This window comes from Macaca fascicularis, chromosome 3 (assembly GCF_037993035.2).
Source record: "Macaca fascicularis isolate 582-1 chromosome 3, T2T-MFA8v1.1".
Taxonomy (NCBI): Eukaryota; Metazoa; Chordata; class Mammalia; order Primates; family Cercopithecidae; genus Macaca; species Macaca fascicularis.
This window is the reverse complement of record NC_088377.1, coordinates 105,339,067-105,354,069: the sequence shown is the minus strand read 5'-3', so window position 1 is coordinate 105,354,069 and position 15,003 is coordinate 105,339,067. Positions and strand designations below refer to the sequence as shown.

The 15,003-nt window shown below is 39.4% G+C and overlaps 1 protein-coding gene across 14 annotated transcripts in view; it reads right to left on the bottom strand.

The window, feature by feature from the left end:
- Nucleotides 1-15,003, bottom strand: part of OSBPL3 (oxysterol binding protein like 3) — a 185,644-nt gene that overhangs the window by 161,456 nt on the left and 9,185 nt on the right. Inside the window, exon 2 of one of the 14 annotated variants that reach the window (XM_065542189.2) lies at nucleotides 541-585. The exons of the other annotated variants lie outside the window; for them this stretch is intronic. The gene's annotated coding sequence lies outside the window, so the exon portion shown is untranslated. The remainder of the gene's footprint in view (nucleotides 1-540; nucleotides 586-15,003) is intronic. 14 annotated transcript variants of the gene reach the window in all.

Genomic DNA, 15,003 nt, shown 5'->3' with positions numbered 1-15,003 from the left:
CTTTCTTCTCATGGAGTTTTTTTAGTCCGTTGAAATTCCTTTTTAAAATGCTTTCTCTTTGTTTTACTGAATTTCTAGTTTTTTAATTCATTGTCTCTTCCATCAATTAAAGTGGTAAGATTCTGGGCACATCCCTTTACAACCATGAGTTCTGTCTGCTCATCAATATTACTAGAATAAGTCATGCTATCTGCCTTGCCTGGTGCTATGCAGGTGTAAGACTAAGTAGGTAGAACTGCTATTTAAGCCACTCTACAAAGTTTCAGTCTCTGTAATTGAATAGGCCCATTGCTTCTAATAAGAGAGGAATTTAATACTCTAAAAGAAGGGGGCCAATACTATTAAAGTCACATTAATCCACACTTTGCTGAGACATGGCAGAACAGACAAAAAAAAAGACCAAAAAAAAAAAAAAAAACTCACCCTCAAATCCAATACCTGCCTTCCGGTCAATTAAAAAAGCAAAAAACAAAAAACAGGATTACAGTTCCAAATGCCCCTAACAAACAAATCCTCAGGTTGCATTAAGCAAAAACTTACCAAGGCCTCAATTACTTCCTTCCTAATGAATTCGAACGTTTCCACCTAGGGATAGAGAGTATGAAACCAAGCTTTAATCTAGGTTGAACAGCTGAAATTTGATCATGGTAATAGGGTACTCAGGTAAGGATCCAGATAAAATTACTAATAAACATGTCTCAAATCACTAAGCTTCGACTGCTGTTATTCAGTACACATTCATTCTAAAAACACTCTAGTATTTTGTTTTTTGTCTTTTTAGAAACAAAATATAGTAAATATAAGTGATTTCTTAAATAATATACTTAATGTTCTCTAATATCAACCACTGAATTATTTTGCTTAAATTCCTGAGTCTCAGCTTCCTCATCTGTAAAACACAAATAAAAACTGCTTCCTCACTTGGTTACTGTAAGAACAGTAACCAAAAAAGAGGGAGTGCACTTAGATGAATTTTATAAAACCTAAAAAAATATAACTGTTAGACTAGATTCAAAGTCCTCATGATCTTGTTCTCTCAGGAAGCAATTAATATACTCAATTCCATACTTATTTTTTCAGAAAAATGTTCATTTCCCAATTTTTGCATAAATGCCATCATATAGTGTTTTACACATTCTTTTTTCCATTTAACAATAAATTTTGGAGACTGTTCCATATCAATAAAGAGGAAGCTCCCCCATTCTCTATAGCCATTATTTACTTAAATTCTCTCACATTTAGGTTATTTCCAGTCTTTTACTGTCATAATCTTTTGCTCACATATAAGCATATTTGTAAGGTACACTTCTAAAAGGAGAATTGTTCGGTCAAAAAGTATACACGTTTTCAATTTTCAAAAAGACCACCAGATTGTCCACCATAGAGGTTTAGAGCAATTTGCTCCCCTGCCAGCCAAAAATGAAGACCATTTCTCCACATGCTGATCAATATAAATCTCTCATCAAACACTGTTGTTAAATCTCAGTCAATAGGATAGTAAAAAATGCTATCTCCATGTGTTTTAATTGCTTTTTCTAATGAGGTTTTTTTTGGCTTTTTTTTTTTATTGACAGTCTCTCTTTGAATATTAAAAAAATTTATTTCACGCCCTTTAACTTTCTCCCTTTGTATTACTCTGCACATTCTATGATCCAACCACTCTGAGCTATCTGCTATGCCCCAAATGGGCTACATTTTGGGAAATGCCCATTACTTCCAACTTCACCTACAAAACTGACAGTCAAGTTCAAAGGCATTTCAATGTTTATGAAGTGTTCCTGTATTCCTCTCATAGGACTTAATCACTCCTTCCTCAGAGTGCCCAGGGAGCATTTTTAACGCTTCATAATAGCATCACTTCACTCTGCCATGTACACGTATGAACTTCTTGAAGGTCCAGATTATATTCTTCATCTTAGCATTCCCTGTGATATTCAGCACATTCACTCAATTAATGTGGCATGGAAGACTGAATTAAAAAGACTGCATTTTAACTGCACATGTGGTTTTCAACTTCCAAGCCAATGTTGTAAATCTAGTGATGGGGATAACAGAATCAAGTGAAGATCCGCAGACTTCTTCTTTGGCCTAGACATCCATATCACCACTTAAATGCTGATCATCTTTTCTCTAAGTTTTTTTTGTTTAATGTTTGTTTTAACACTGAAATTCTGGCTGTGACTTGAATGACTAAAGGACATAACTAAGATCAAAGTATTAAAGGGGATTACAGACTTCTATAATCCATGAATTTTAATTTTTAAACATTCACTAGAATGGCTAAAATAAAAAAGAAAAGAACAAGTACGGACATAGAGCAACTAGAATATACAGCTGGAAGAAACGTAAATGGGCACAACCATTTTGGAAAACTGTTTGGGGGAATCAATTGAAGCTAAACATATATTAACTCTGTGACCCAGCAATTCTACTCCTTGGTATATACTCAATAAAAATGCACACATTTGTTCACCAAAAGTTATGTATGAGAATATTCCTAGCAGCATTAATCATAAAAACCCCAAACAGAAAAAAAACAAATGTTTATCAATAACAGAATGGATAAATAAATTTTGGCATATTAACACAATGCGATTCTAACAGCAATGGGAATAAACAAACTAAAAACACATATCAAAATATGAGTGACTCTCACAGACCTAAAGCGTCCACATGAGTTCATTTACGTAAGTTACAAAAACAAGCAAAGCTAATCTTATGGTGTTACAAATCAGGATGGAAATTACCCATTGCGGGTAGGGATAGGGACTAGGGGCTATATTAAAGGGACTTCGGAAGAGCTGGTAATAATTTGTTGCTTGTTCTGGATGCTGCTTACACAGGTTATTTACCTTCTGAAAACTCATTAGATTATATGTTGATGCTTTGTACACTTTTCTGCAGGCATATTATACTTTAATAAAAATGTTCCTAAAATAAATCAATAGGTGAAACTTCCAAAAGAAAATAAATTCCTTTTAAAATACCTTTCATGAATAAATGCTTTTCTAAATGCTTATCAGCCACTTGTAAAACCCAACTGACTTGCACTGGTTTGACCAAAGAGCCTATCACTGAAAAGAGAACTTGGACAAAAAATTTTTTTCTATTTCCGAAACAATGCATGAGTCACAAATGGTATTACAATTTTTTGATTAAGAATAAAGTGAGGTGACCAACGGAGATCAGCTACTGAGAGCAGGCAAAGATTGCAGAGAAAGATAAAAGAAAAGAATTTCCTTAAATAGTACCAAAATAGCTATTACTCTTAAATGAACCTTCTGTTGAACTACTAAGACAAAAAACAATTACTTATTCCAATGCAGATATATGCCTCAGCACCCAGCTTCCCTCCCAATATTATTTTAAAACACTGCACAACAGACAAAGAGAGTGTGAGAGTACCACAGGAGGAGTAATTAATGGCAACTGCAGGTGTCTGAATAGAGGAAAACTAAGGGAAATGAAACACAGATCCTTCCACCTCATTAGTCTTCTAAAAATATTCTCATAATACAAAGGCATGCCCCGCTTGTGTGGTATATAAATGAATGAGAAACCTAATCAAAATGTTTTTTATGAATCTTGACCACAACCCACATACAAATACTTTGGAGATTAAAAACAGGAAAAAAAATTGATGATGCTAAGCTAGTCAAGTAGAGCAGAAATAAATGCAGAAGCTGGACAACACAAAATCAAAATATAGTAAACTCAATTATCTGTGCTAATGGAAGCAGATTTTTAAAAATCTTTTCTATTGGGCTGTAAAATATAGAAGAGGCACTCCGAGACGGATGAACAGTCCCAAACACTTACCCTCTTCTGAACCTGGCATTAATTCATTTTTAATTTGATCCCAACAAAACTCAAAAGGAAGGAAAAAGATGTGAAGTCTAGGTGACCACTAGTCACCAGGGGTGACTTCACAGCCAACTTTAAACTTCCTGTTGTAAAAGGAAACGCAAAAAGATAATTAACTGAATTTCACAGATAATCCATCACAGTTCATCTTGGTCAATGTACAAAACTGGTTTTGCACAGAAGTATCACCAAGTACACAGTCCCTCCAAAAAGAAATAAGAAAAAAGATAGGATGCTATCAAGGTTTTAATTACACCCCTCAATCTTACCTTGCCCACCTTCGGGAAGTGGTACTAATAAGCAGCGAAATTTGCAGAAGGCAGGTAGCAACAAGGAAAACCAGCAAGGGATCTGAATAATTAAACTTCGAAATAATTTTTTTAAACCTGGAACAATTCTTTGTTCATGTAATTTTTTTTTTTTTAATTCTTCTCCCCCTTACAAAAGGAAGGATTCGAATTAACCACTAATAATCTGAGCCAAGAATGGCACGAAGGGAAAAAGGAAGATACCTTCTTTCCCCCAACAGTAAAGCAGATTCATTAAGGACATCTATGTCTTTAATAAAGATGGTCTTTTGGCTATCCATTCAGCCAAAACCAATCATAAACTGTCTAATACTGACCTGGTTAGTATTAGAACAGTATCTGACTAGGTTCAAGGAAGAGAGGCTCACCATGATCTAGCCAAGTCTACTTGAAATAAACAAGAAGAAGCATTTGCTGAGGTCCTGCTATGGTCTGAATGTCTATGTACGCCACAAAAATCATACGTTAAGATTCTCACCCCCAAGGTGATGGTATTCAGAGGTGTGGCCTTTGAGAGGTGATTTAAGAATGGAGTCCTCCTGTATGGCATTAGCGTTCCCACAGAAAAGCTCCCAGAGAGCTGCCTTGCCCCATCCACCATTTAGAGGACATAACTAGAAGGTGCCATCTATGAGAACGCAGGCCCTCTCCAGACACCAAATCTGCTGGTGCCTCGATACTGGACTTCCCAGCCTCCAGAACTGAATGAAACAAATTTCTATTGTTTATAAACTTCCCCATTTCTGGCATTTTATTATAGCGGTCTGAACACACTAAGACAGGGCCCACCAAGGACTGGTAGTCAGCATAGTGCATTAAACAAGGAGATCTCTCTAAAAGGGCTCAAAAGTCCATACAATATATGAGTATAACTTGGTAAAGGACTAAATAAACAAATGTATGGATAGCATTGAGCTGGCCATTTACTCATTCATCAAGCATTTATCCTCACTATTCACAACATCATAAAAGACAGACATACATTATTTTTGTCTAGCCAGCCAACTCCCCATTTTGGTACCAGCACATCAACCTTTCTATTGTTTAACAAACAGACATTCGGTGGCTCACACCTGTAATCCCAGCACTTTGGGAGGCTGAGGCGGGTGGAATACTTGAGGTCAGGAGTTTGAGAACGGCCTGGCCAACATGGTGAAACACCATCTCTATTAACTATAAAAAATTAGCCAGGTGTGGTAGGGCATGCCTGTAATCCCAGCTACTTGGGAGGCTGAGGCAGGAGAACCACTTGAACCTGGGAGGCGGAGGTTGCAGTGAGCCGAGATCATGCCATTATACTCCAGCCTGGGCGACAAGAGTGAAACTCTGTCAGAAATAAAGAAAGACAGAAAGACAAGAAAGACAAGAAAGACAGAAAAGAAAGGAAAAAGAAAAGAGAAGAGAAAACAAAACAAAACAAAACAAAACAAAACAAAACGCTTGGCCCATGCCTGGCCAGTAACAGCCCTGACAACTCTGGCCCCAGTAGCTGGTTCAGGATCAGACACATGACCCAGGTGGAAACAACCAGAGCCAAGAAGCATCTGTAGAATTAAGAGTTGCTGGGCATATAGGAAACAAGCCTGTAGCTGCTAAGAGACACACAGAGAAAGCCTGCTTGAGAACGAAGTCACATGAAAACAGGCTAAGACATGGCAAGAAACAGGGCTCTAACGGCATGACTTGAGCCCCTAGGTCCAGTTGTGCCTGAAGTTAGCACTACTCTTGGACGTTTCAGCAACATAAGCCAATAAATTTTCTTTTACATTGTCCTTATGCTGGATGAGTTTCTGTCACTTGCAGACAAATGCCCTAATACAGCACCATTGCTGAATTCTTTTAAAACCCTTAATAGGAATAATTCTTCAGCCAGAGTGCCCACCCTCAATTATAATAAAAAGTTTTTAAATATTTTTGAAATGTAACACTCTGAGAAATGAATATGAACTAAGGTTGTCCCTTATTATTCCCTGCATCTTCAGAACTTTTTGATGACTGAATTATTTCTGCTCACAAAAGAAAATAAGCTTCTTGGCATAACTGATGTTTCACATCCGATCCTAATACCAGATTGTTTGGGCTTTTAGAACACCAAAAACCTGTCTGCTTAGTTCTATTTTTGTGGATGTCAGGAGTTCACAGGATAAAGTGAAATCTGAGGGGTTTGCTGCTTGAATTCACTTCTTTCTTGAATTCATCCTCCCCCATGGAAAGGAAGAGAACCCAAAGAAGCGGGTGTTGGATTCTAAAAGCCTCTCTTCTGTCAACTTCCCCAGAACACAGAGGCCAGTCATGTGGTCAAACCACAACTGCAAAATGCTGATGTCAGCAGTGCCACTCTGGGCGTCTGTAATTGTTTCACCATGACAAAACTCCATTCCAACCAGGCAACACAGACTCACCATGGCAACCTCCACCAAGAATCCGGCCAGCCCACTTTCCCCTTTTTGCTGATATCTGCCCAGGGCAGACAGCAGCACATCCAGCTGAGTGCACATCTGACTGCCTATGCAAAATGACCTGGGTGAGATGGGAGTACACTGAATCAGACTCTGAGTGGTGGAATCTGCCAGCACGGAGTGGTAAAAAAGGGGCAGGACTACAAGTTCAGAGGACCTTGTCCTAGCCTGGGATTTGCTACCAAAGAGGCGTAACCTTAGATAAACCATTTCACCTTCTGAGGTGTCTATTTTCTTATCTTTAACATGTGAGGAGTGGAAACAGATCAGTGTTTTTCACTGTGGGTAATAAACCATGTAGTGGGTGATGAAATCAATTTAGTGGATCAAGACCAACACTACCCATACAAAAAAATGATTGCAGAGGAGGGACAAGGACTATACAAGATTAGCCTGAGTACCTTTAGTGCCAAAAAGTAAGGACATGCTAAAAAAAATCCACAATGATGGACTTATGTCAAAGTGATACAGGAGCCAACCGAAAGTACTAATAGCTAAAGCTGGATGACCTTGAGCAACAAAATAAAGTACTACTAAATTATAATCCAAAGTATAGAATAAAGATCAATGGATCCACACTGATTTAAAAAACTGATTGAATAAACTAATGGAGAAGAAACAAATCCAACTCACAGAAGAATGCCAAATAATTTATGTAGCTACACTGCCCTCAAGAAAGTGCAGTGTAACTCCCCACTCCTTAGGTATGAGCTATGCATAACAACTTACTTCCAAAGAGTATAGTATGGAAAGGGAGAGAAAAAAATAACCATATGGTGGAGAAGCCTGACAGACACTACCCTAGCCAGATGAGCAAGGTCAACGTGACCAAAACTATAAATCATTCTGAAAACATATACTCTTGATATGATGTGATGAGAATTGCATTTTACCTCTGTAATCTTCTTCCCCCAAACCCATAGCCCCAGTCCAATACAAGAAAATCATCAGACCAATCCCAATGGAGACATACTCTACAGAATACTTTACCATACTCCTCAAAGCTCTCGAGGTCATCAAACGCAAGGAAAGCCTGAGAAACTATTACAGCCAAGAGGAGTCTAAGGAGACATGGCAACTAAGATAACGTAGAACCCTACATGGAGTCCTGGAACGGCAAAAGGACACAAAGGAAAAGCTAAGGAAATCTGAATAAAGTATAGACTTTAGTTATTAATACTGCAACAGTAATGGTCTATTGATTGTGACAAAAGTATCATACTAAGGTAAGATGTTGACAATGGGAAAACCACTGGGGGCATATGGGAATTCTTTGTACTATCTTCCCATCTTTTCTCTACCTCTAAAACTATTCTAAACTTAAAAGTTGTTTTGTGTTGGGGGCTGTGATTAAAACAAGTAAAGTTGGACAAACATTGAGCAATACCTGAGCAGATGATCTCTAAGCTTTTACTAGCTTTAAAGGCAATGTTTTGGGAAGTATTTTTAATACGCATGTTGTATTAATTAATTTATTGTACTTTTCTTATTACTTGTAATTGATACTACTGGGCCATTAAAGTGCATGAGTTCAGAAGTAGAGTTAGTGAGTTATGGAAACCATTCATTCATTTATTCAACAATAAGTATGTGCTCTGTATTATGTCTTCAAAAAATATTTACTGTGAATGCATGAGGGAAAGGATTCTACATCTCCCTAATTTTGTTTTGTCTAAAAATCATTTGAATAAAATGTAGTATTTTCCAAGGAAAAAAGACAATGTAGAAGGAGCAATAAATCTACAGTAAGAAAATCTAGATACAAGTATGAGCTAAGCTATTTTTGCCCCCAGGGTAAGTCAGTCATCTGTCTTCAATCTGATTTTCCTTAGTCATCCCACAAGGTTAATACCTGCCCTGCCTACCTCAAAAGGTTATTTTGCTGTGAGAAGCAACATATATTAAAGTGATTTACAATTGTGGAAGTGTTATATAAAATAAGGGGGTTATGACAATCTAATAACCAGAATTCTCTCATTCTTCTCGGAATCAAAATGGACTCCAGGCTGGTTAAGACTTGGTCTTTTGCCTACTGAACCAATGCTTGGATTTGCTAAGGGGTCCGTGAACCAGAGTCAGTATCTCCTAATAACTTATTAGAATTGCAGAATCTCAGGTCCCACTAAATCAGAAACCCACTAAATCAGAAAATGTTGGGGGTGGGGACCAGCAATTTGTTTTATTAAATAATTAATTTGTTTGTTTGTTTTTGTAGAGACTATCATTATTCTGACCAGGCTGGTTTTGAACTCCTAACCTCAAGCGATCCTCCCACCTCAGCCTCCCAAAGTATTGGGATTATAGGCAGAAGCCACTGCGACAGACTCAACTCAGTGTTTTACAGTCCCTCCAGGACACTCTGACACTGCTGAGGTTCAGAACCATTGCCCTCAAGGGTGTGTCCCATTCATGTGGCCCCACCCCTCCAGCTGGCTCCCTGCCCAGCCAGAATGTTGCCTTGCCCTTGTTTCCTCCAAACCCCCTTCACATCCATTGACACCTGGCTAAGTCTCACACAAGTCCTCTGAGAAAGAGAAGGAGAAACAGTACTGTTCAAAAGGATGTGGGAGGTCCATGACTTGCTATAACCTCAGCCTGAGTTAACTAGCTACAGCAAGACCCACAGATCTCACTTCCTACAACATGGGTATTTTCCCCAGACTGGGAAGTTCTTAACCACGAAGAGAAATCCAGCACCTGTGGAGACCACACACTGCACATTTTACAAAAGAAACCAAACTCCCACATCCTGCCCTTCTGGCCCCTAGCATCCGTCAGACAAAGGCATCTTATCTGTGGGTCGGAAAAGGCAGTCATCTAATATAAAGATCTATCTACACCTAACTAGACACACGCAGGAAAATAAGACCTCTGGATGCCACAAACAAGCGGGGCTTCCAGGCCCTTCATCAAGGAACAAATGATGCAGAACTGAAAGTAACAAACAAGCTGGAATGTTATTTTGCCCCACAGGATGAAAGACTAGAAAAACAGGAATTACAAGTCAGAAGTATGATGCATTGGCAGGTGTGCATGAAGAAGGCCAGGCAATCGTTTTTCTGAGCGATGTTTAGGCCAAAGACTTTCCTTTTTGACACCCTATTATGTGTATCATTCCTTAATGACACACATACAAAACAAACTTAAAGAAGACATTGGCCCAGAGAAAGACTAAGCTGAAAACCTAATTAGGGTGGAATTTTAAACTATGTTTGTGTATATGTATGTTTATAAGGTAAAAGAACTGCTAGTACAAACACAGTGCCTCTCTAAAGAGGTTGGGCTTGTGTGTGCCTCATGAGGCTGATCATTACTTCCCAGGCAAAATTCATACATAAATCACATACATACAAATGTATGTCAACAAATAATCATTTATTTACCACCCCTTTGCTTATTCCCCATTCACAGTCTTCCGGAAAATATATGAAAAACATGCCCTAAGTGACTAATACATAAGATAAGCAATACACTGCCACACAGGCAAATTCAGTCTCAGACTGTTCTCAGACTGATGAACCATCACAATGCCTGTTCGCAGACAGTCTAAATCTATATTCACAGGCCATCTACATTATCTCAAATTTTTATGGTAATTTTTCATGTTTCCTATCATCCCTCCTTCCCACAATGTACACACAGAAATCTTCCACTCATACAACACTTAACATTTGTATTTGACTACCAGTTGAATAGATTAACACATACTACCTTGCTCAAAACATTCTGTGGCTCTCCAATGACCACAGGATGAAGTAGCCATGTACCACCCTTGGGTGCCCATGAATTCTTACCCTACAGCTGCAAGCGGTAACCCTGTTTCCACCTTTGCTCATCACTCCCCTCTACCTGAAATGCCCTTCTCTCCCATTTCTCTGCCTTTTGAAATTGTATCACACTTCAAGGTCCTGCTCTATTAACACCCTTCCCATGATATGTCTCCTGGTTTATTCTTTGAAATTACCCTCCCCAACTCAATGGTTATCATGGAAAAAGTACCCACCCCACAGAACGATTGTGAGAATTAAATCAGATGATGTTCTTTCAAAAAGTACAGAGAATAGTGTCTCACTTCCAGCAAATACTTCATTTAAGAAACTACCATTATTATTTTATGGTCCTCCAACCTTTGTGACTATTTACCCTTTCCTTACCTATCTCTTGGTTTACCTTCCCCAAGGTACCACATGCTTCCCCCTTTCTCTCCTGGGACCTGCCTCAAAGGTTCTGCAGATAAGGGCTGCCTTAAGTGTCACAATTTTAACTAAACTGCTGACTCCTAGAACTGATCAACAGCTCTGCCCTCTCTCTTGAGCTATTGCTGGACATGTCTGTACTGATACCACCCACACACTTAAAGCTCAGCATATTCAAAACCAAAAGCATTCTCTTTCTCTAAGATCTACTCATCTTTCTATTTTCCCCAGCAGTAGTCAATGGCACCAGAAATAACACAGTCACATAGGCCTGACACTCTGCAGTTACTTTTTGGTTTGCTTTATACATTTACTTCCAAGTAAGTAACACATTTACATGGAACAATATTCAAAAGGTATAAGTTCAACTTCATACCTATCCTGCCTTCCGTTACTCCTTCCTAGGAGAGTCTGATGTTACAGCAACCTCTTTTATAACCTTCAAAAGATATTTTATATTTATATATATATACAGTGAGTACAATTAAACATTTATCAACCAGCTCTCTGGAAAAACAAAAACAAAAATGTTCTCATGTCTTGCGTTTCTTGTATTTACATGGTGTAAATACCCCACTGTGGCTGGCTTCAAATTACCAACATGAAGTAATCAGCCAAGGGCTTGGGAAGTCAGGTACAGTTGGTTCCCACATGCCGGTGTATACTGGCTTCAGCACACCAGGTTTTTTGCTTTTTTTGAGTCGGAGTCTCCCTCTGTCACCCAGACTGGAGTACAGTTGCATGATCTTGGCTCACTGCAGACACTGCCTCCCGGGTTCCAGTGATTCTCCTGCCTCCACTTCCGGGGTAACTGGGATTACAGGCACATACCAACACGCCCAGCTAATTTCTGTATCTTTAGTAGAGACAGCGTTTCACCATGTTGGCCAGGCTGGTCTTGAACTCCTGACCTCAGCTGATTTGCCCACCTGGGCCTCCCAAAGTGCTAGGATTACAGGTGTGAGCCACAGCACCAGCCTCAGCCCACCAGTTTTAGCTATGTGTGCATATATGTATGAATATATGTCCATGTGTATATGTATATACACATATAAAATATATATATGGATATTCTATACTTTACTTTCTTAACTTCACAATAAATCTCACATATCATTCCGTATCAGAAAATGTAGAGCTGCCTCATTTTTAACAGCTCCATTATTTTTTAATCAGTACTTATTGATGAAAATTAAGTTACTTGCAATCTGGTATTTATTCAAATACTGCAAGAAACAATTTTGCATATATATCATTTTGTGAATTTTGCATATCTGTAGGATAAAGTTCTTAGGACTGTTATTGCTGAGTCAAAGAGTGCATGCATTTGCAATTTTGACAGATACTGCCAATGGCTCGCTAGTTTGGACCGACTTACATTTCCATCCACGATGTATACAGAATACCTGTTTCTTCAAACCTTTGCCAACACTATTATCACATTTTGTGATGTTTGCCAACCCGATAGGTGAAAAATAGCATTTCAATGAAGTTTTCATTTGCATTTTCTCTTTTTATGAGTGAGGTTAAAGTTTTCATATGTTTAAGAATCATCTGCATGCCATTTCGTGAACTATGTGTTCAAACTCTTTGCCTTTACAGTAACTGGCCTTTCTCGTACAGATTTGTTGGAGTTCTTTATATACTGATAAAAGTAGGTCTTTGTGATATGAATTGCAATTACTTTCCTAAATGTGTTGATTGCCTTTTGACATCATTTTTGAAAACTGACCCTGCAAAAATGATATGTAATCAAATAAATCAATCTTTTATTTTATAGCTTCTGGATTTTGTGTCCTATCTAGAAAGGATTTTTCATCTTATTATTAAAAGTGTATTGTATTTTTTCGTACTTCTAATTGTTTTAAAGTTTTGATCCATGTGGAATTTATTTTATTTTTTGCCTGATTGTACCAACACCACTTATTATCCCTTGTGGAATCATCTTTGCTTTCTCCCTCAACCCTACTCCCAACCCCTAGTTTCTAGGGGCTATCATTGTAACTTTCCAGTATTTTGATATTATCTGTCTTTTTCCTCCTCTCACTGTGACCATCCCAGTTCAGGTCTCATCACTTTGTGCCTGTACTCCCAGCCTCTGCCCTTCTCTGTCACCACCAGAACACTTTCCACTAAGATAGCTCTTACCATGTCACCTCCTTGTTCGCTGTTTACAGTTCTTTGGACTTACTATAGGATTTAGGACTTACACCAGTTGGGCCCTAATCTACCTCTCCATTTCTGTATGCTCTTACTTTTCACCATTACACAGTCCTTCTCTTCATCAAACTGGATAGTCCATCAACTCTCAAAATGTTATGCCTTGGCTCATCCTATACCACCTCTGCCTAGAACATCCTTCCTACCTTTCCCTTCATCCTTTTTTTTTTTGAGATGGAGTCTCACTCTTGTCGTCCAGGGAGTGCAGTGGCACCATCTCGGCTGACTGCAACCTCCACCTCCCAGGTTCAAGTGATCCTCCTGCCTCAGCCTCCCGAGTAGCTGAGATTACAGGTGCCCACCATCATGCCCAGCTAATTTTTGTATTTTTAGTGGAGACCGGGTTGCACCATGTTGGCAAGCTGGTCTCAAACTCCTGACCTCAGGTGATCTGCCTGCCTCAGCCTCTCAAAGTACTGGGATTACAGGCATGAGCCATCGCACTCGGCCCCTTCATCCCTTTCTTTATCTCAATTCTATGTGCTCTTCAAGACGTGTCTCAAACACTCACTTCTCTGCAAAAGTATCTCCCTAACTCCTCCTGAGCTCCTATGGCACTTTAGTATCTTGTTTATATAAGTAGAGAAAAGATGGATCGATATATAGAGATACAGACAGATATGTAAATATAAAAAACACAATTGTAGGGAGAAGGAGGAGTGCTATAAACGTATATACCCCGAACTGAAGTGAATATTCTTTGAGGTCAGGGGCTGTTGGTTAATTAACTTTGCCTGCTCCCTGCTTCTAGGTAGCACCTTGTACATAACAAATTGTTTTTAATAAAACGAAAATGTCTGGGGCTTAAAACATTAGTGTGCATCATAATCACCTGAAGGGCTAAAACCAGTTTTCTGGACTCCACCCCCAGAGTTTCCAATTCTATGGGTTTGGGCCCCACCTAAGTTCTGCTAACAAGTTCCCAGGTGACACTGATACATCTCCTGGAGTCATACTTTGAAAACCACTGCCTTAGACCGTTCCTCAAACCTCAAAGTAAAAGCCTTTAGAAAACCGGGACAAAATGTGTCCAAAAGTCTCATGGACAGGAAAATCCTCTCAAACTGGGTGTCACTTAGATATGTATAGATTTCATCCCATCTACCCTGTCCAGCTCAAAGAGGCAGTGGCCCAAGGCCCCAGAGGCAGGTATCACAGGAACTACATCCATCCTCTGTTCCTCAGACTGCCAGTCCAATGCTGTTCAGCACACAGAGGAGGTCTCTGGTCAAGGGCTTGGCAGTAGAGGCTGAATGACCTAACTGTACCCCAGTTCTGCTGCTTGCTCTCTGTATGACCACAGGAAAACTACTTCACCCTCTTTAAGACTGGATAGCCAGGGTTCTTTGGGTGGAAGCAACAGAAAACAATTTGGTAAATGAAGCCAAAGAACATGTATTAGAAAAAAAACCAGTTCAAGGAACTAAGAGGAGGCTGGAGAGGCAAGCCCGGGCACAGCTCTGTGGGATGGAAAGCTACACCACAACAAAGCTGTATGCACAGATGGTCTGGCCATGACACATCTCGCAGCAGACTCTCCATGACCCTCCCACACCCAGAGTCCAGAGAGAGGCATGTGACTGACCTGGCTCACAGGGCCACAGCTGAGGGGAATGGGGCCCCTCCTTCTGGTCCCAGCAGACTATATCCAGAGGCAAGAAGTGATTTATCGAATGGAAATCAGGAAGGGTAAAGGGATGTTGGAAAAATGAAAGAGCAAGTGACTGCTCCCCAGCCTCTGTTTTAACACTGGTAAATTGGAATGATAGTAACCACCTCCCAAGTTGTAAGATCTAAAGAGGTAGTGTAAGTAAAGCACTTAGCCTGGCACATGGGGAGCGCCTAACAGCTACTGGCTGCCACTGTTATCACTGTTATTCATAATTACCTCCATCTTCAAAGGAAGGATGGTTTCCCCTTCCCTAATAACTCCAACAAGCTCTGAAGGAAACCTCG